This window comes from Sycon ciliatum, chromosome 4, assembly GCF_964019385.1.
Source record: "Sycon ciliatum chromosome 4, ocSycCili1.1, whole genome shotgun sequence".
NCBI lineage: Eukaryota > Metazoa > Porifera > Calcarea > Leucosolenida > Sycettidae > Sycon > Sycon ciliatum.
Window position 1 is genome coordinate 41,740,641 of NC_088646.1, and position 22,268 is coordinate 41,762,908.

Here is a 22,268-nt window from a genome sequence, read left to right on the forward strand (position 1 = left end):
GGGTACTGCAACACATTGCCATTGAACACCTGAGGTATTTTTAGGACAGGAAGCTTCGTTGAACTTGATACTGTGACTGGAGTGCCATTGGCGGCACCTTGTTCTGAGACAAACTGGTTTAATAGCTTCGCTGTTTCTGCCTGTGTTTTCGTGTTGGCTTCCATGACCTTCGTCAGATCTATGATCTCCACTGGTGATGCTGTTTTAGACTGTGCTGACTTCCCTCGTAACTGTGCCAATAGATCATTGCATTCCGTAATTAATTCCACAACCACATCGACATACTGCTCATCGTGTTTCTTTTTCTCTTTATCACCCTTTTTTGTAGCCTCAAAGTCGTATACCACATTAGCAAACAGGTCGAACAATTCCTCGCCTTTCTTTATCGTAGAAGCAAATACAGTAATCAGACTACTTATCTCGTCCGTAGTTGGAGTGCCAGACAGCAATGTGTTGGCCTCTGCGGAGCGCTGCTTCAAGAACTTCACGTGGGCCTGCAGCACCTTCCGTTTCGTCTTCGCCTGGGCGTTGATGGAGTCTGGTTCTGCCATATCTGCTCTCGGTCTCACACCATATCCGGCATCAGTATTGGTTTCGGCACCAAAAATGTCGCCGTGCGACTACCCTGATCTAACAATACTCATGCCAGTTGCACTACAAACAATCCACTCATGACATCTTGCTCTAAAAGGCGAGCTGCCTGCAAACTTGGATTCACACAAGAGCCATAAGAACACGAGGTCAATCTTGGTGATCATAAAAAGGAGAGGCTGATTAGGAACGCGCATGCCTAATTTATACGGGTCAAGATCGCGCATGCCTAATATGCGCGCGTACCATACTGCGCATGCCTATAGCCATTCAGAATATGGAAGGAGCGCGGCAAGGTCAGAAAAAGTAGGCTCTAGCACTACAAATTTATGTCTAAGTGATAATTATGGAAATTACGATCGCGTTCGCGACAAAAGGTTCAAGTACCAATTGACCGAGTTTGCAAAATAAATTCGGATATCAGGGGAAATCTCTATTGTGGAGAGGTTCAGTAACTTGTTTGTTTCATACGAAACAATCCAATGGGTGCAGTCTCGTCTCGTGAAAATCTCGTACTTGTATGATTGGATTTGTTTACTCGAGTCTGGGCTGTTTGATTTGTGGGTACCGCCGAGATTGCACTGCCTCAAATAAAGTTTCGTGCCGCCAAAGCAAGAATTACGATCTGCAATCTGTTTGTAGTACCTGTAAGGGCGCGGTCACACATGCACTGGGATTCGCTTCGGCGACGAGGTTCGGCGGCAGCGAGACTGGCGTCGCTCCAGCGAAACCACGTGTGTATGGTCACACATACAAACAGGGCACAACTCCTACTTTGGCGGAAAATGAGACTGTGGTGCATACGGTACGGAGAATGGACGAGGTCATCGACGTCAATGACTATCTTGCGCGCATTTTTTTTGCATGGACATCATACGCATACAAATTTCTCGTAGCAAGTCCATATACAGCAGACCGTCGTGTTTTCCGCTGAAGCGAATCCGCAGAAGCGACAGTCTCGCTTCGAAAATTTTGGAGGAAGTGGATTGGAGTTTCCGCTGAAGCGGAAGTTCCGCTTTTCGCCGTTGCCATGCCATTTTTCGCTCCTGCGATCTCGCTTCAGCGTATACGCTACTTTCGAGTGCATGTGTGACCGGGCCCTAAGAATGTGGAGTATATGTATCGTACTTTCTCTGTTGCTGTTTCAGTTGCCGTCATGTTGCTAAAGAAAGGTTCAGTAGAGAGGTTCTACAAAACGAAAATTCGAACGAAGTTTCGCGGCAGTCCTTGCGAAAGCGTGTGCGAATTTTTGCACGAACTTTGCGTTCTGCACATTTTCGTAGTTTGCGCGGGCCAAGTGCACGTACGCCATGACCCGATCTCACGAAATTTTCTACGACAGTTCATTTCGCGTTCCCTGCAAGTTTCGCGTCCAACGGTGCGAAGTTTCGCACTTCATGATGTAGAGCGAAAGTTTGTACGCATTTTCGTTTTGCAGAATCTCTCTAGTGACTCAATTGTTTCATACGAGACGAGTCAATGAGTCGGTGTGGCTTAGAATCTTTCGCTGTAGAAGAAATCTATTCGTATGTCTATTATTATTATTATTATTACTTGCATGTACGCGTTGGAGTCAACCATGCAAGCATGATCCACAACTTCGCTTATGCTGAACATGATAAACAGGACTATGACAGGGGAAAAAATGAGCTAGTAGTAGTAGTAGTAGTAGATTTTATTATTTTACTAGGGGAGTCCCAACAGGCGTTGCCTTTTTACTGGGAACCCTAGGTGAATTTTTACCATGTTTACATACAGAGTAAGAGACGGGGCCTGACGGCAGTCAGTGGGAAGAGCATTCCATCTGTCTGCCGCCAGGAAAGAAATAGAACGCATGCCATATTGCGTAGAAACAGGCGGAAGAACTAATGCGCGCTGTGCCTGGCCGCGCGTGCGAGCCTGGTGTCCAGGCACAGCAGCCCTAAGCTGGAACAAGGATTGGAGAAGGGGACTAGCAAGATGTGGGGTCAAGCAGCGGTACACGAAAACATAGAGTTTAAGATTTGTGCGCTGTTCAAAAGAATAGAGATGATATTTGCGGAGAACAATTTCAGTAGACATCATACGGTCAAACCCAAAAACTAGAACGATGATAATAATAATTATGATACTTATATCATATATATTATATACAATGTAGCTCATGGGTATTGAAGATATGTCATTTATGAATATGTCCATAATATGAATATTGCAGCTTGAGTGATAATGATAGTGCTATTTCCTGAGTTTGACTGTTTCAGGATCTGTTGGAATATCACAATGCACAGACCCTCATGCATAGATCTCGCCATGCTGGTCTGTCATGGGCAATGGCTCCCAGGCTCTGCAGAGCGTCTTCTATTGAACAATCCAGCATTGGCTTGGCGCAGATCTCCCACCATAAAAACTACAGCCGCGAACCACGTAGTGGAAAGCTACCGGCAAAAGATGGCCAACCCATTTTCACATGTACAGACAATTTGCAAAAACGTTCCGAACATTCAGGGAGAAGACATTACTTGCATGACACATTGGCAGAACGAACAAGGCAGACTCGAACATTCCAAGATTCTGCAGCCGTTGCGTTTCAGGTGTTGGGTGGCAGCTCCGTTACTGAGGCCGTATACAAGTCGTCGAGCTCGGCTAGCCGCCGCCAACTAGTCAGCGCAACCTCGGCCACACGCTTGCATTAGCTCCATGCCCGCGTTGACGGAGCCGAGTCCGGGCGACCAACAAGCCGAACAGAAGCAAGTCGCGACTCCACAATGACACTGGCCGTCCGCGTGCTCTAACACTCCGCTCCACTCGTACTCCCTCTTTAGCCGTTTCGCTGCTCGTCAAGCCCTGCAGGTAACTTGATTTCTTGAAGGGTACAGACGTCTATGCCGTAGAAAGAGAGGTACCGACACAAGCCAGTTCCTCTTGACGGCCGACATGAGGCCCCGCACATTGAAAATTCCGACAGCAAATTTTTCTTTTCCTTCGTAAAGCGTTCGTTCATCAGCTCGTACCATTGATTCCCGTCGCATCGTCCCGTCACTAATGTCCAATGAAAACTGCTCCCCAGTTGCGCGAGGAGACTACATTTCCTCCGGTGAGCGAGGAAGAAGAGCGGAGTTACCCAACTCAACCAAACTATAATAATAATAATAATATCTTTATTAGGATGACCCAGAGGCTTGTCGCCTATCAAGGGGTTCACCGCTTTGAAGGATGTACATGTACACGTATGAGCTAAAGTGAAAGTAGTGAAAAGTTGTGCAGCGGGAATGCGTTGGGGAGCACACGGGGGGGGGGGGGGGGGGTTATGTACATGGCGTAGGCATACCGGAGAGCAAAGCACTATGTTTGCAAGTGAGTTTGCGAAGCTCATTCTTGAAAACAATAATGGATGGTTCTGCAGTTAGTCTTGGTGGGAGGCAGTTCCATAAGAGGGAGGTTTGGAAGAGAAACAACGATTTTGATGTGGTCTTTGCTTTAGGGAGAATAATTTTGTTAGGGCGTCTCGCACTCTGCGTGATATTGAAATGGAATGAAGCTAGGCAACGTCGATACTTGAAAATAAATTTGTGCATGGTAACCAAGCTTAAAAACTGCCTGCGGTAAAGAAGGGATTCAATGTTAGCTTTTTTATTAAGATCCTGCTATGTCTATTGGAGAAATAATTGTATTCACTGGTTATAAAATAGGTTAAGACAAACTCACAGAATAAATACCATCGGTCCCTTGGTGTTTGTCCTAAAGAGGTTCGACTGGATATCATTCATACTCACCAAAAGATGTGTAAGATTTTATTATTGTGGAGTGCCTTGTTTATCTCTCAGTACCTCCTGCCTTGCCCCATTTATCCTCAGGATCAGTGTAGTTGTTGGAACGAGGTTTTGGACTCAGCTATGTATTCGTTTACATTTTAATACATGTTTATTGTTCCTCCTTTGCTGTGTTGCTTTAGAAAATCGTGGACTAACAGTTTGAAGTCATTGAACTACTTCCAAAAGTTGTATCGGCATCAACATGATTACCATTTCAGTGCAATATGATGCAGGATGACCTTACAGTAGAGTCGCGCGCCCAAGAACGTTGTTTCCAAGGGGTTAGCCTGGGAAGTTCTTATTTTTCAGCAATCTGGCTGCGTTCTTGTAGCACGTTCTTAGAAACAATCCGTACTGGATCATAATAATGTATCCCACAAGCTTCCAGAAAACCAACACCACCGTTCTTAGCTTTAGGCTGTGGCGTTCTTAGAATTTCAGGCTGGACGTTCTTGAGCTCCACGTTCTTCAGCGCGCGACTCTACTGTATCACGATAAGACATGATTATAAACCATTATAAACACAGAATCAACAAAAACATCTGCGACACGCACCTGGCTACATTTCTCAAATAAATCTGATCGAGGGTGGGGAAATCTGATATATCTGAAAGGCAAGACAATTTTATGACAGAGTCATGAAATTCTGCAACAGTAGGTTGCAACATGCACAGAATGACCTCCATATAAAAAAAGTATCACCACCACCAGACCACGACTCACATGTTTCCCCGCCGAAGAACATTTAGAAAAGCGATCCTGTCAGCTTTTCTATTATTGTGTTCACATGGCGCTACCTAACGACACCGCTATTCAGACACGTTGTCTACGTAGCTACGTAAGTTTCTACGTAAGATGCTCGGTACCTGGTCCTGGACCAGGGAGCTACTCCATGGCTCCTACCATCGCGCGGCCGGCTGGCCGCATGCGTGTGCATTGCAGACTTTTTGTTGTTGCCTTTTCGGATGTGCATGCACGAGGAACTTCCTTCTTTGGAACTGCTTCTTGCATGGGCTGTTTCGGATATTTCGTCTCCTGGCCTGGCTTACTAGTATTTCGTTTCGGCGCTGCTGAGACCTCCTTTCGCGGAATATTACTCAATGACAGGTGAGTTGACCAGTTCACTTTGATTCATTTGCTTGTGTTGACTCTTTCATTTACGAAAAGTGTGCTGATTATTTTTGGGTGGAATGAAATAAATAATGGAAAAGCTGACAGGATCTCCTTTCTAAATTTAGCTTTTCCCCTGCCGAGGCCTCCTTTTACGGAATACTCAATGACAGGTGATCTCTGAGTTGACCAGTTTCCTTCGATTCATTTGCTTATGCTCACCCTTTCATTTACGGAAACGTGTGCTGATTTTATTCGGATTGAGATCCATTTTTATCTCTTTGCCCTTGCCTACAGTGTGCGAAGAACGCGAGTTCACCTTCTTGACGGTAAGGCTTATGTTAGATGTGTTGTCGAAATACTCATATTCATTGCACATTAGTACGTTACAAGTAAGGCACTGGTCAGTGGCATACTATCGTTGGCAGTTCCCAATCTGGAGGGAAAGGCTCAAGGACTCATTGACCGAGTTTGCCAAATAAATTCGCATATCAGGGAAAATCTCCATTGTGGAGAGGTTCAGTAACTTGTTTGCTTCATACGAAACAAGCCAATGGGTGCAGTCTCGTCTCGTGAAAATCTCGTACTTGTATGATTGCATTTGTTTACTCGAGTCTGGGCTGTTTGATTTGTGAGTACCGCCGAGATTGCACCGCCCCAAATAAAGTTTCGTGCCGCCAAAGCAAGAATTACGATCTGCAATCTGTTTGTAGTACCTGTAGTACCTGCAAGAATGTGCAGTACATATGTCGTACTTTCTCTGTTGCTGTTTCAGTTGCCGTCATGTTGCTAAAGAAAGGTTCAGTACTACTGAATCAGTAGAGAGGTTCTGCAAAACGAAATTTCGAACGAAGTTTCGCGACAGTCCTTGCGAAAGTGTGTACGAATTTTTGCACGAGCTTTGCGTTCTGCACATTTTCGTAGTTTGCGCGGGCCAAGTGCACGTACGCCATGACCCGATCTCACGAAATTTCCTATGACGGTTCATTTCGTGTTCCCTGCAAGTTTCGCTTCCAAAGTTGCGAAAGTTCGTGCGAAGTTTCGCACTTCATGATGTTTGTAGGCATTTTCGTTTTGCAGAACCTCTCTAGACTCTAGTGACTCTTTTGTTTCATACGAGACGAGTCAATGAGTCGGTGAGGCTTAGAATCTTTCGCTGTAGAAGAAATCTATTCGTATGTCTATTGGAGAAATAATTGTATTCACTCGTTATAAAATAGGTTAAGACAAACTCACAGAATAAATACCATCGGTCCCTTGGTGTTCGTCCTCAAGAGGTTCGACTGGATATCATTCATACTCAACAAAAGATGTGTAAGATTTTATTATCATGGAGTGCCTTGTTTATCTCTCAGTATCAGTACCTCCAACCATAGCCTTGACCCTTTTATCCTCAGGATCAGTGTAGCTGTTGGAACGAGGTGTCGGACTCGGCAATGTATTTGTTTACATTTTAATACATGTTTATTGTGCCTCCTTTGCTGTGTTGTTTTAGAAAATCGCGGACTAACAGTTTGAAGTCATTGAACTACTTCCAAAAGTTGTATTGACATCAACAGGATTACGATTTCAGTGCAATATGATGGTGGATGACCTTATCACGATAACCCATGATTATAAACCATTATAAACACAGAATCAACAAAAACATCTGCGACACGCACCTGGCGCATGGCTTCATTTCTCAAATAAATCTGATCGAGGGTGGGGAAATCCGAAAGGCAAGACAAATTTATGACAGAGTCATGAAATTCTGCAACAGCAACATGCACAGAATGAACCCCGTATAAAAAAGTATAACCACCACTACTCACATGTTCCCCTGCAGAAGAACATGCATTATCATGCTAGTGCGGCATTTTCTGCAAGAAAAGGCTTGCACATCAATGCGTATAATACGGTATTGATATGATCAAGATTACATACATGTAAACCTCTTGATATGATGTGAAGGCCATCATTTCCATAATTATTGATATAGGCAAGAGTACATAACCCCGGGGTTATGTACTCTTGATTTAGGGCATTCCATTGATTGGTGACAGAAAAAACAAAAGAAATTATAGCAATAAAAACTGCTTTATGGCAGTTTTCTAAAAAAAGTTATTGTGTTCTAGTCCATGGACCCCGTCTAAAAAGTAAGAAATGACCGAAATGTGATAGCTGAAAATTAAAATTTCACACAAAACCTCACAATAATCACACACAGAATTAAAAGCTACATGTAGAAGACCTTTTCCCCTCGTGATCCTCTTTCCTATGCATGCATGTTGTTGTTGTTGTATACTTTATTTATAGTGGAAATCAAAACAGGCAAAATGCCTAATAACATTGGACCCACTGTGAATAACATGTTAAAGGATATTGTGGAGAAAAAAATGTTGCTAATTGTTGGTGCAGTACAAGTTAAAGTTGAAAGCAGCATTTCAAGTGTTGTGATTATTGTGAGGTTTTGGGTGAAATTTTAATTTTCAGCTATCACATTTCGGTCATTTCTTACTTTTTAGACGGGGTCCATGGACTAGAACACAATAACTTTTTTTAGAAAACTGCCATAAAGCAGTTTTTATTGCTATAATGCATTATGCTAGTGCCATTTTCTGCAAGAAAAGGCTTGCACATTATGCGTATAACACGGTATTGATGTGAAGGCCATCATTTACATATTTTAGAAAAGCGTCCTGTCAGCTTTTCTATTATTGTGTTCACATGGCGCTACCTAACGACACCGCTATTCAGACACGTTGTCTACGTAGCTACGTAAATTTCTACGTAAGATGCTCGGTACCTGGTCCTAGACCAGGGAGCTACTTTTTTTTTTTTTTTTTTTTAGATCTGAAATGTAGTCTTTGGCACCTATGATCAGGGGATGGCCCACGCCTGGTAAAAAAAACGAAAACAAAAAAAAAACAATGAGAAGTTGCGTACAAATCGTGTACAAACTAAACAGACTATGGATTCGAACATAACAGATTGGAAAACCGGAATCCGAGAAAACGATAACATGCAAAATCATGAAAAAGTGGGGGGGGGGGGTACTGAAGCAGAACAGTAGCCAAACACACCACGGATAGTTACCGAAAGCACTCTGCAGCAGCAAGGACCACAGAAGCATCAGAGTCAATGACTCTCTGGCGGGCATCTTGAGACCGTGGCCTGCGGTGACCACGGAGGCTGGCATTGGAGGCACGAACAAGAGAAAAGGAAACCCTTGACCTAATAAAGGCAAGAAGTGAGGAGAAGGGCTCCTTTCTCTTGTCGGCGAGCATAGAGGCGACACGCTTGAAAAAAGCGGAGGCGGACTTGCCGTAGCCGCCGGAAGCGCTGAACACAATGGGAGAAAAAGACGCGTGTTCAACTTCCCGGACGCGTTCTTCGTACGCGCGCCTTTTCTCAGCCTCATGCTTCCGGTAGGTGGCTGTGATGGACTGTTGGCGGTTGGAGCGGGCGTGCGGGTTGAATACCCGGATGTCCAGTAGTGCCCGTTCGAAACGTCCACCCCAGACACCCGATGCGGCCACATCCAGGCGGGCACCGTCCTCGGAGATGGCGGAGCGGTGACGGAAGGTCTCACCGGTTAGCGGCTGGAGATGTGGCTCGACCTGGACATCATGGGCCACTTCACGCAGGAGAGATGCGGTGAGATCCCGAAGGTCATTATGCCGCATGGCGGGGTAGCCACCAGTTGGGCAAGACAGCGCGTGTTCCGGTGAAAACGCTTTGCCGCACACACATTCTGTTGGCAGGCCTGGAGGGGTCCAACCATACCGTAGGCAGAGAGTGTCCCAGAACGCCTGCTTGTGTAGGTTGAAACCATACTGACGAAGGGGCCGACAGGTCAACCAGCTGGAGGCGCCCTTTTCAGCAGCAAGATTCAGGGTGCGCTCTGTGGTGCTGGTGGAGGTGGCAATGACCGAGGCAACCGCTTCCTTCGCCAGGCGCCGGGACTGGGAAACAATCTCTGCCTTCGCTGTGATGGTGGCAGCTGGGACGCCTTCTGCTGACTGATCTTGCTGGAGGATCTTCTGCACGAGAGACTTGGTAATATGCATAGAGTCCTGGAACTGGGAGGCAAGGGAGGATGGGTTGACGATCCCCAGCCCTCCGTCCCTGCACGGTAGGGCCAGCCAGCATGGCACGCTCGATGTCTCCTGGCGGGACGCGGTTGATGATGGCAGGGATGAATTTGGTACGGATTCTTTCCTCCAAGGGTGCGAGCAGGTCGGCCGTATTTGGCACTGTCCGGGCGACAAAGGACCACTGATGGCGAACTCCCTGGCCGAAGGCAGCAAATGCCGCTTGTGGTTGGGTGCGGGCGAACTCAGCCAGAACATCCACTTCGCGACACCACTCATCCACCTTGCCTGACACATATGCCGAACAGAATGTTGGTGATCCGAGGACGGCACCTAGGTGGCGACACCCATCCGACCGGATGTCTATGCTGGAGTCCTGGAAGATTTCCCTGGCTCGATCTAAGCACTCGGGCTTCACCAAAAGTATCGACTTTTTGGCGTTGATGTAGTATCCATAGGATGGACCTTCTTCTTCCAGGATGGACCACCACTTATGAAGCCTGGTGAGAGTGCTTGCTGCTGTGGAATCATCTGCGAACCACGCTTGTACGGCTTTGCTAGAGGCAGCACGACGGATGAGAGGCACGGTGCCCAACGCATACATTGCCATTGCGAGCGGATCGCCTTGTGTAGTTCCTTCACAGGAGAGAATGGTCTCGCCACCGACGAACAGCCGGGATGGGGACCGGTACGTATTGACGATGGTGGTGGAGAATTCTGGGCACAGATGCTGGATGTTGCGAATGCATACGTTGCGGTTGATACGATTGAACGCATTTGATGCATCGGCTAGGAGCACGGCCTCAGTGTCGTCTTGCGCGAATGCGGATCGCATAGCGGGGATGGCTGCTTCGATGCCGCTCTGTTGACCTGCACACAGTTGGAGGCACCCTGTGGCTTGCTGAATTGCTGGGCCTACTACCATCAATATGGCCTTGCCGATAACACGTCGGACGACCTCACCAATTCCGATGGGCCGAACTCCGGGTTGCTTGTCTAATGGGATCAGCCTGCAGGCGGTATAGGCCTCAAGGGAGGAAGGGTCGATGGCAGTGGGCGCTATGCGACGGGCACACAGGGCGAGCGCATCGCAGAGAGCATCAGAGGCACTATGGAAGGACGAACAGATTCTTCGCCAGCCATTGGCGTCCATGCCTGAGGGTCCGGCCGCACCGTTGGTATTGAGGACTGATTTCATGATGGCCTCTCTCGTGATGGCTGAGAACATGATGGCATGTGGTTGTTCGGGAGGTATTCCCGGTATAAGCACTGCCTCATGGAGTGGCTCACCCGGAGGGTGCTTGGAGATGAGGACCTCTCGGACTGATTGACCGTCAATGATGTCGTTCAGGGAGTGCGAGCCCGTGGATGATTCTTGGGAGAGCATTCGAACCGCTGCTCCGGTCTTCCCTGCAGTGATCAGTGATGCGAAGTTGCGTGCGTCATTTCCCTGACTAGCTGGGGTGGGACGGGTGGAGGATTTACCGGCGTCGAGTTGCTCCTGAATTGTTCGGGCTTCCCGTATTAGCTCGTCCACGTTTCCGGCATTCCACAGTGGCAATCGGCGGTTGAGACAGTCCAGGTGTTCTTGCCGGCTGTTGGCTCCGTATGGCTTCTGCAAGATTAGTTGTGTGGCTGTCATGGCTCCCTTGATGGCATAGCCTTCACCTGCACCCTCTTGCCCGAAGCGCCTGAAAAGTTGGGCTAACAGTGACACAAACTGCGCCCCGACGGCTCCGGAGGGCACGAGAAACAGGTTTGGGCGGAAATGCACTACCTCTTCATATGCGGCGGAGAGTACTTGCTGGGTGTCCGCTACGGAAAGGTTCCCCAATTTCAGGTCACAGTTTGCTGGTGTGTACTGTGGGAGTTCATGGGCCCTAGTGTTAGTGTCTGGAGTGGCTCCACTGGTGTTGTTTGAGTGCCCTACATCGCTCTCATCCAGGGTGGCTAGCAACTCGGCATCCAGGGTTTGACTGGACATTACAGTGGGGTAAGCAGCCTGTGTGCTGTGTGTGGCCTCAGTCACCTCAGTGAGTAAGCGTTGGGCACGAGCTGCATTGCTCAGGAGACATGTAGGCTGCGCAGCTGCTGGGGAACACTGGGTGTGTTGTGTGTTGCATGATTGGATCTCTGTACTCTGGGGCGTTGGTGATGGACGCTCGGGGATTGAATCGGTCTGGCTGTCCTCATTTGCTGACCCGTGCAGATGACGATCGAGCAGGTCCCATGCATGTTGTTGGGTGTTCGAAACTACGGTGGATGTACGGCTCGTAGCTTGGTCTTCCGAACGATCAAGCAGGTCCCATGCATGTTGCTGGGAGTTCGAAACTACGGTACTCGTACTACGACTCGTTCCTGCATCTGCTGTCTGGTGGGCAGTCGCGGGGACAGGCCCAGGTGATCTGGGAACGTGACGTGCCGTTTGAACTCCTACGAGTACGGGGCTGCGAAAGGCGGGCGGTGGCGACGCGGGAGACGCGGCTGGAGAAGGATTGTTTCGGCAGCGGTTTTTCTGAGCAGGGCAGCAATTCCGGCATTTACGTCCACTCTTCACACAGACACAGCCAACACAGGAGCCATTGCCATTGCACCGGCAACACTGAGGGCCTCCCTGCATGGCGTGTGCTGTCCAAGCTGATGCTTGAGGTGCGCAGCACGAGAATCTGGCCCAGAACTCAGTACAAATCCGACAGCTCCACAATCCGAGACCGTTCAACCTTGCCGAAATCACCGAAAAAAACCAGGGAGCTACTCCATGGCTCTTACCATCGCGCGGCCGGTCGCATGCGTTTGCATTGCAGACTTTTTGTTGTTGCCTTTTCGGTTGTGCATGCACGACGAACTTACTTCTTTGGAACTGCTTCTTGCATGAGCTGTTTCGGATATTTCGTCTCCTGGCCTGGCTTGTTTCGTTTCGGCGCTGCAGAGACCTGCTTTCGCGGAATATTACTCAATGACAGGTGAGTTGACCAGTTCCCTTTGATTCATTTCCTTGTGTTGACTCTTTCATTTACGAAAAGTGTGCTGATTTTGGGCGGAATGCAACAAATAATGGAAAAGCTGACAGGATCTCCTTTCTCCGACAATTTAGCTTTTCCGCTGCCGAGGCCTCCTTTTACGGAATACTCGATGACAGCATTGACAGGTGATCTCTGAGTTGACCAGTTTCCTTCGATTCATTTGCTTATGCTCATCCTTTCATTTACGGAAACGTGTGCTGATTTTATTCGGATTTAGATCCATTTTTATCTCATTGCCCTTGCCTACAGTGTGCGAAGAACGCGAGTTCACCTTCTTGACGGTAAGGCTTTAATATGTTGCTGCTGAGGCTTAGATGTGTTGTCGAAATACTCATGTTCATTGTACATTGGTAATTTACAAGTAAGGCACTGGTCAGTGGCATACTATCGTTGGCAGTTCCCAATCTGGAGGGAAAGGTTCAAGGACTCATTGACCGAGTATGCAAAATAAATTCGCATATCAGGGAAAATCTCCATTCTGGAGAGGTTCAGTGACTTGTTTGCTTCATACGAAACAAGCCAATGGGTGCAGTCTCGTCTCGTGAAAATCTCGTACTTGTACATGTATGATTGGATTTATTTACTCGAGTCTGCGCTGTTTGATTTGTGAGTACGGCCGAGATTGCACTGCCCCAAATAAAGTCGTGCCGCCAAAGCAAAAATTATGATCTGCAATCTGTTTGTAATACCTGCAAGAATGTGCTGTACATGTATCGTACTTTCTCTGTTGCTGTTTCAGTTGCCATCATGTTGCTAAAGAAAGGTTCAGTGACTCATTTGTTTCATACGAGACGAGTCGGTGTGGCTTAGAATCTTTCGCTGTAGAAAAATCTATTCGTATGTCTATTGGAGAAATGTATTCACTGGTTATAAAATAGGTTAAGACAAACTTTCAGAATAAATACCATCGGTCGCTTGGTGTTCGTCCTACTCACGGCAAAAGATGTTTAACATTTTATTGTTATGGAGTGCCTTGTTTATCTCTCAGTACCTCCAGGGTACCCTGTAAGAAGGCCTTAGGCCTGCGGGGATTGCCCTATCAAAAATTTGACAATTTGATAATAATGACCTCCGACCTCCAATGGCCTTGCCCCTTTTATCCCCAGGATCAGTGCAGTTATTGGAACGAGGTGCCGGACTCAACAATGTATTTGTTTACATTTTAATAAATGTTTATTGTTCCTCCTTTGCTGTGTTGTTTTAGAAAATCGTGGACTAACAGTTTGAAGTCATTGAACTACTTCCAAAAGTTGTATCGACATCAACAGGATTACGATTTCAGTGCAATATGATGCAGGATGACCTTATCACGATAACCCATGATTATAAACAATTATAAACACAGAATCAACAAAAACATCAGCGACACGCACCTGGCTACATTTCTCAAGTAAATCTGATCGAGGGTGGGGAACTCTGAAATATCTGAAAGGCAAGACAATTTTATGACAGTCATAAAATTCTGCAACAGCAACATGCACAGAATGACCTGCGTATAACAAAAGTATCACCACCACTAACCACATGTTTCCCCGCAGAAGAGCATGCATTATGCTAGTGCCATTTTCTGCAAGAAAAGGCTTGCACATCAATGCGTATAATACGGTATTGATATGATGTGAAGGCCATCATTTGCATAAGGGCATTCCATTGATTGGTGACAGAAAAAACAAAAGAAATTATAGCAATAAAAACTGCTTTATGGCAGCTTTCTAAAAAAGGTTATTGTTTTCTAGTCCTGGGTCCGGCCTAGGCTAAAGAAAATTTATAAAATTGCTTCCAAACTGCCTTGGACTCCGTCTAAAAAGTAAGAAATTAACGAAATGTGATTGCCGAAAATTAAAATTTCACACAAAACCTCACAATAATCACAACACTTGACAATCAAATACTGCTTTCAACACTTGTTTAGACTGACACTGTACTTGTACTTGTACTGCACCAACATGCATGCATGGGAAAGAGGATCACGAAGGGAAAAGGTCTTCTACTGTCAAGTTCTAGCTTTTCATCCTGTGTGTGATTATTGTGAGGTTTTGTGTGAAATTTTAATTTTCGGCAATCACATTTCGTTAATTTCTTACTTTTTAGACGGAGTCCAAGGCAGTTTTGAAGCAATTTTATAAATTTTCTTTAGCCTAGGCCGGACCCAGGACTTGAACACAATAACCTTTTTTAGAAAGCTGCCATAAAGCAGTTTTTATTGCTATAATGGAGTGTGGGGAGGGCGGTTCGAACGCACCTTCTTCGACGTCCGGGTGTTCAACCCTTTTGCGTCTTCGAACCAGTCCTCCTCCATTTCTGCCACCTACGTTCGCCATGAGAAAGCGAAGAAGAGATCGTATGAAGAGAGGCTGCGGGAGATCGAGCATGCTTCATTTGTCCCGTTGGTCTTCTCGACAACCGGTGGCATGGGCAAGCAATCTGCCTCGCTTTACAAGCGAATTGCATCTCTCATTGCTGAGAAAAGCGGCGAACCGTATTCGGTTGTTATGTCATTCATCCGCTGCCGCCTTAGCTTTACGTTGCTCAGAGCGAGTGTCATGTGCCTGCGTGGTAGCCGCTCTGTTTTCGCTGTACATGCACCTGTCTCTTCTTCTGCCTCCCTAGTTGCTGCCGAAGCTGGCACTTCCCGTCATTAATTTTATAGTCTTTAGTTCTCGAAAACACCGCCATTCCGGCAACAGGCTCTCAGCTGCACCAAATAAATAAATAACTTTGCCAATATTTCGCCCATTGGGCATCATCAGGGCATTGAGGAAGGGGAGGCCAAATTACGAAATATAAAGACGAATAATGCAGGCAGATGAATGTTCTAGAACTAACACATCATGGTGACACAATTGGCAAGGCCAGCAAACTAAACAAACATCACTTGTAAGGTGACCTAAACAAAACGAAAGATGATCTAGCGCTGTCTGTGCGTGGAAACAGCATAGAGTGGGAGCTCTATGTTAAGCCTTCCCACAGTGGTGTCCACCTGTCTTATGAATCATGTCTCCCCTGGTCGTGTAAAAGAGCTGTTGCAACGAACCAATTCTCTCGAGCTATCCGTAACTCGTCAACACCGGAAGCGGAAGACAGGAGCATGTCCATAATTGAAGAGTTGCTCGAGAGAAATGACTATCCACGCACCGAGATAAACGCAGCACGACGAGCAGCCAAGGGGAAGAGACAAGATACACACCCGTCTCAACAACAGCAGCGTGACAGCAAGCGCAGACACAACCAATTCAAGTCAGTCATCAAACTGCCCTTCATCAACGACTCACTTGCCGCTCGTGTCTCACGACGTGTTCGAAAGTTCAGTCCGCATGTTCGTGTTGTCTTTGTGTCTGGTCCTTCTTTGAAGGATATGTTGGTCCGATCGTCGAGTGCTGTACGTGTGTGTCCCCGTGAGAAGCAGCGATCGGAGGTGAAGAGAGGGAGAGGTCGACCAATGGAGTGTCGTGCATGTGATGCGAGTATGGTGGATAGTCAGTGTTTAGTCAAAGGTGTTGTCTATTGTATGTCTTGCACGTTGTGTGCGGAATTGTACGTTGGTGAGACCGAGCGGCCGGTGAGGGACCGATTCGCTGAGCACTACCGAGAGGCAAGGGCGATGGTGGCGAAGGCTCCCTGGGGCTTCCACTATCGTACCCAGCATCGAGAATCTTTAAAGTCTTCCAACTTTCTGCCCTTCCACCAGGCAAAGATTCTCGGCAGGGAGGCTTCGCTACCATCAAGGAAACTGCTTGAAGCTATCGAGATAAGGAAGCGCAAACCAGCAGTCAATTGCGATGACGGCTGGCGCCTAATTGACTGATTGGATGTCACCGGATCGTCACTGGAATCGACACCCATCTCCTCGAACTACCACTGGACTTTACCACCTGACACAGCACATACACATACTTTGCACATACACCGCTGTCATTATACATAGATCGCCTTTAGCATTCCCACACTTGAAAGTGTTCTTGTACGTGCTGTGATAGTCTTACTAGTCTTCTTTCTTCTGTTTAGGTCACCTTACAGGTGATGATTGTATGATTGTGTGCGGAATTGTACGTTGGTGAGACCGAGCGGCCGGTGAGGGACCGATTCGCTGAGCACTACCGAGAGGCAAGGGCGATGGTGGCGAAGGCTCCCTGGGGCTTCCACTATCGTACCCAGCATCGAGAATCTTTAAAGTCTTCCAACTTTCTGCCCTTCCACCAGGCAAAGATTCTCGGCAGGGAGGCTTCGCTACCATCAAGGAAACTGCTTGAAGCTATCGAGATAAGGAAGCGCAAACCAGCAGTCAATTGCGATGACGGCTGGCGCCTAATTGACTGATTGGATGTCACCGGATCGTCACTGGAATCGACACCCATCTCCTCGAACTACCACTGGACTTTACCACCTGACACAGCACATACACATACTTTGCACATACACCGCTGTCATTATACATAGATCGCCTTTAGCATTCCCACACTTGAAAGTGTTCTTGTACGTGCTGTGATAGTCTTACTAGTCTTCTTTCTTCTGTTTAGGTCACCTTACAGGTGATGATTGTAAACTTTAGTGTTAGTGTTAGTGTTAGTTTTCTTGCCAAATTGTGTCTGTGTGTATGTGTGAGTTTTCTCATCTTTCGTTTTGTTTAGGTCACCTTACAAGTGATGTTTGTTTAGTTTGCTGGCCTTGCCAATAGACCAATCCCGAAAAGATTGTCTGGGTTCGAAAGGGGGCATGTCAACTGAGAGTACACTGTACAACACATACATGGCACTACCTGATCAGCATGCGGCACAGGACGTGTTTGATAGTTCGCGTGTGAATGCGAGGGTAAGTACACGATTTTCTCGTTAGTTGCATGCAAGAGAGACGATGCGACAGAAAGCGAAGCCCTTTGTAGTTTTCTCTCTCGCACTGGTAATGGTCTGCTGTTGGAGTTGAAATGCTAAGACATAATCCTTGTTTCGCTCTTCTGTGTAGTGTGAAGAGGTCAACGAACATGTAGAGCTCACTTTGATGAAGTAGGCAAGGCTGTGAGCGCTGTGGCTCAGATAGGCCCTAAATCTTACGAGATATTTCGAGTGCTATTGTTTGTTGCGAGCGCTTCGTCTTCGATGAGTCCTGCCTCTTTCCTGGCAGCTGCCCTCCTATAGGACCAACCACGAAGTGACTGTACTCATCTGCAGCCGATCAATGTTATAAGAAGATATCGTTTTCGCCAAGCCAGTGCCCCGCCAAAGACCATCGCCGTGTCACACCGTCGGAACGAGTTCATGATGAGAAACATCATTCGCGCGAGCGTGATGAAGAACTATTTCGAAAGACAACATAGTCTTTACCCCCGAGACGACAACTATGTGCACGTCCTGCAAGGGGAGAATGTCACGAGCGACATCAACGAAGACGACGGCAGTATTTCGGAAACCTGGAGTCAGCGGAGGTCGTCAAGCTCCTCCGCGACCCGGTACATGTACAGTATAGGTGACATGTCGACACGAGGGTGCGGAAACACAGCATACACTGTAGTAATGTTGCGAGAGTTTGCGGAAGGAGTCCAAGTCGGGAAATTCATCAGCTCCAAAAGCTACCTGTAAGTGGGCGATGAGACTCCAGCTTCAGACTACAACAGTCAGGACTTGTAAATAGTTGAACCTTGTGAAGCAGCAGATCGAGAAGTAAGTTAGCTGAAATCGTAGCTGTTGCAGTATGTCGGCGCTATGTAGCTTGCATTTTTTACGGAGAGTCGATCGCCACGCGAATGTTTCTCTCCTCACCGAGAGCTATCTGGCCTCCAAACTCCGTCAGGGTCTGCCTAAGGTACCGAAGGTCCTTTGACTAGCTGCTGGCAGGACTCCATCAAATCCTTTAGCTTCAGCTCGGCGAGCAAAAGTCTCTCTCTCCTCCGCCATGAGCTGACACACACAAACTGAATACAAAACGATGCACTTCACACGTGCTGACTTGCACGCGTGCCCCCTTTCACGAACCCAGACAATCTTTTCGGGATTGGTCACGATGATGTGTTAGTTCTAGAACATTCATCTGCCTGCATTATTCGTCTTTATATTTCGTAATTTGGCCTCCCCTTCCTCAATGCCCTGATGATGCCCAATGGGCGAAATATTGGCAAAGTTATTTATTTAGAAAAGCGATCCTGTCAGCTTTTCTATTATTGTGTTCACATGGCGCTACCTAACGACACCGCTATTCAGACACGTTGTCTACGTAGCTACGTAAGTTTCTACGTAAGATGCTCGGTACATGGTCCTGGACCAGGGAGCTACTCCATGCCCATGGCTCCTACCATCGCGCGGCCGAGGTATATTATGCTCGGCAGGCCGCGAAAGAGAGCCCGTTACCTGGACCCCTACTCGCGCGGGTAGAGCGAAACTGAGCACCCTGGGATGCGAGCAGCTTTTTAGTACTCCCGGGTCCAAAATCTCACCACCAGGCCGGGATGATCAAAACGTCTGCCGGGTCTGCAGCCTACAAACGTGGATCTGCCGACACTGTGCTGTCGACGACATGTCCGGCAAGGCACCTCCTTGCGTGAAAGCAAGGAACGCTTTTTTTTTAGAAAGGAAGCTTCTTCTCCAAAATTTAAAATTTTTGAAAATTATTCCTTCTGAAAATATCATCGCGTTCTTGACCTCGAAGCTGACTGCTGAATGCGATTAGGAAAGAAGATTCCTGAAGATACACCAGACTGATTCTGGCAAGCCGTCTGTCGTCTAGATATGCAGTTATTCGTCATGCATGGTCAGCAATCTTCCTCGTTCGTCCTTTCGTTTTCCTGACCACGATGATGACAAGCAGCTCTCATGCTCAGGTTAGTGCTGTACTTGTATGTCTGGGCACACAACACATCTGAGATTCACCCACTGACGTTATCGAACTGAAGAATGCAGCAAGGGTTCCTCGGATTCTCTTGATTTCGGAACAAATTTCCTTCACTTTCACCCTCTCAGTCTCTTCCCCATGCCCTCCATGCATGCACAATCGAGTTTGCATTTCAAATGTTGTTTTTACTTTGGCAGTGCGTTCGATAACGTTAGGACAGTCTAAGTTAGGTGTTCTTCTCTTCAGGCTTATTGGACGTGTACAAATTCTAAAAAATAGCTTCCATATGCTAAACGCAGATCCCTGTGAATACGGTTCTGCTGGGCAATGATGTTTACACCAATCTACACTCTATGCTGTCACAGCATCCACAACTGATCCTCTCTCTCTGAATTAACTATTTGATAAAGCCAATCTTTAAATCGCTGTTGCATAAGATCTCGGGTGGGAAGAAGCGATGAATCGATACATGGCATTGTGAAGAAAAGAAGAACAAATTCACATTGCACGTGAGACTCGGTTAGAAAGACTGAGTTTCTGCATTCATAAGAATGTCACACCCCGGGGATCATGATAAAGAAAACATATGTCATGAAAATGACTGAAAGAACCAAAGAAGTATTTGATCTTCTAGCCAGCTTAGCCTGGTACTACCATACTAGCAGTGCTACCAAGTACCAGCCCTCCATATTTTCTGTATTTGTACGGAAAATCACTCCTTGTGCGCACTACAGAAATTGAGCAAATGGTATAGAAAATCGGAGAGGATCAATCAGCTGTGTAGAAGCATTGCAAGTGTAAGCTGAGTGATGAATAGTCTTGTACCAAAGCGAGTGCATGCCGTACCACAACAACATGTACATGTAGCACAAAAATAATAATGTCGTGAGTGCAAGTCACACATGTTTTACACTACCAAATGCAGCCACCGACATGCATGTGCGTGTCAAAAAACATTACAGTGCAAGTATGCATGCAATGTACACGGCAGTACGCAAAACACTGCAAGATACGGAAAATCAGAAGTCTGAGTACGCAAAACAGACTCAATTGGTGGGCAGCTCTGTACTGGCCTGTACGGAGGGAGTGAATCTCAATGTGTGCAATGCACGCACTTTGGCCGACAGTGAAAACTATGCAAGTCGTGTTGGTTTGCAGGATGAATGTGAGTCCTTTTAGACAAGCGCCTTAGTGGAGTAGCCCACCGAAAGAAGAGTACTTGACACCGCGAAGTGGAGTCTGCGCATACAACAGTGAGGGGGTAAAATTAGCTATGACTGATTCTGCATGTGTTCTGCATGTGTGTCACATTACACTAGCAGATAGGCACACCTGTTGTTCCAAAAAGATGCTTATGTCAGTGTCTGAATATGTCGTGTACCAGGTAATATTGTTGCCAGGATCTCACGGTGAGAGTCAGACTTGAATATGGTATCAATAGATTATCAATATCATACATCACCATGTACCACCCAAAGTATAATAGCCGAAGGACCCGTTTGTGTGGTGGTGTATGATTTCGTGAGCAAGATGAAGTGGCTACAGATGTGTCTTATATAACACCCTAAGAAAAGATCATCAATTCTGGGGAAAGTGATTCTGGTAGCATGTTGTATCCAGTGTGGCATGACAAAGACTCCCTCGATTTACCCTGTGGAGAATCCGTAAATACATAAATACAATACATACAGGCATCGCAACCTTCGGATTATATGCTCTTTTGCTTGCCTCCTGGAGTGTGGTTGTACCTTGGTTCACTGTATTAGAATAATAGTAGACTTTGTTTTTCGAATTCGTTTCTATAACATTAGGTTTCTTTCTGTTGCTGCTATGTCTTTTCATGTGTTTTACAGGATTGCCATCTGTTGATGAATACCACTCTGAGGCACTCTCACGAGCGAAGGTGTTTGAAAATCCATGTCGGAATGATGGTCATGTTGGCCTAAAGGTGCATTACATTGCCGATACTCGCCACCTCCACCCTGGAACATGTTCAATTTCTGTTTCTCGTATGGAAGGACCGAACAGGTTGTTTTCCTGTCTCAGTGGACCACTCAAGACTGAACAGCACTGATGGAAGAAGACTTGCCGTGAATCTCGTTCACATAATCAGCCTGTTTAATTGCTGTACTGAGGTGACTGCTTCATAACAATGACCATGCAGCATTAATTTTGGATAGTATTGCAGTGCCCCTAAAATTGGAGAATATCGAATTTCTCTGATAGCATTGTGATTCATTTGTGAATAAACATCACTACTCTTTTTGAGTAGCATAGCAATGACAGAGTTGGTTTAATGTATGACAAAATGGAGCCGCTTTTTAACTTAAACCTGTACTATAATCAGTACCGCCGGAAGCAGTTTTTGATTGGTCCGGTAGTTTCATGGCGGGTACACACGTCCTCCACGGTAGGAAACGTTTGTTGGTGGCCAACAAGTTGGTCTGGTGATAACCTGACCAACCAGACCGGCGGGCCTGATAATTGTGGGGCTCATGAGCAGCTCAAGTACTTAGTATGGTTTTGGACATGTCCCCAGTTAACCAATGAGAATAACCGGAAAACAAGGGGGGCTTTAGATACCGGGCTGACTTAACAAGAGGCAGGATAAGCGCGTTACGGGTTGAGCTTGTCGAAAACCAATTGTACTTCATTATGTGTGAAGGGGTTTTATGAAGAAATATTTTATGAACCAGTGTACAGAGATGGTGCTTATGACGAAAGGAGAGAGGAGAAGTGTGTGAAAGTCAATAAAGGGCATCCGAAGGAACACATCGATCCTTGTTGTAAAGAATATTAAGTATAAATCTATGGTTGAAACCTACTTCCCCAAGCGTTCTCTGTTAAGTATAAAT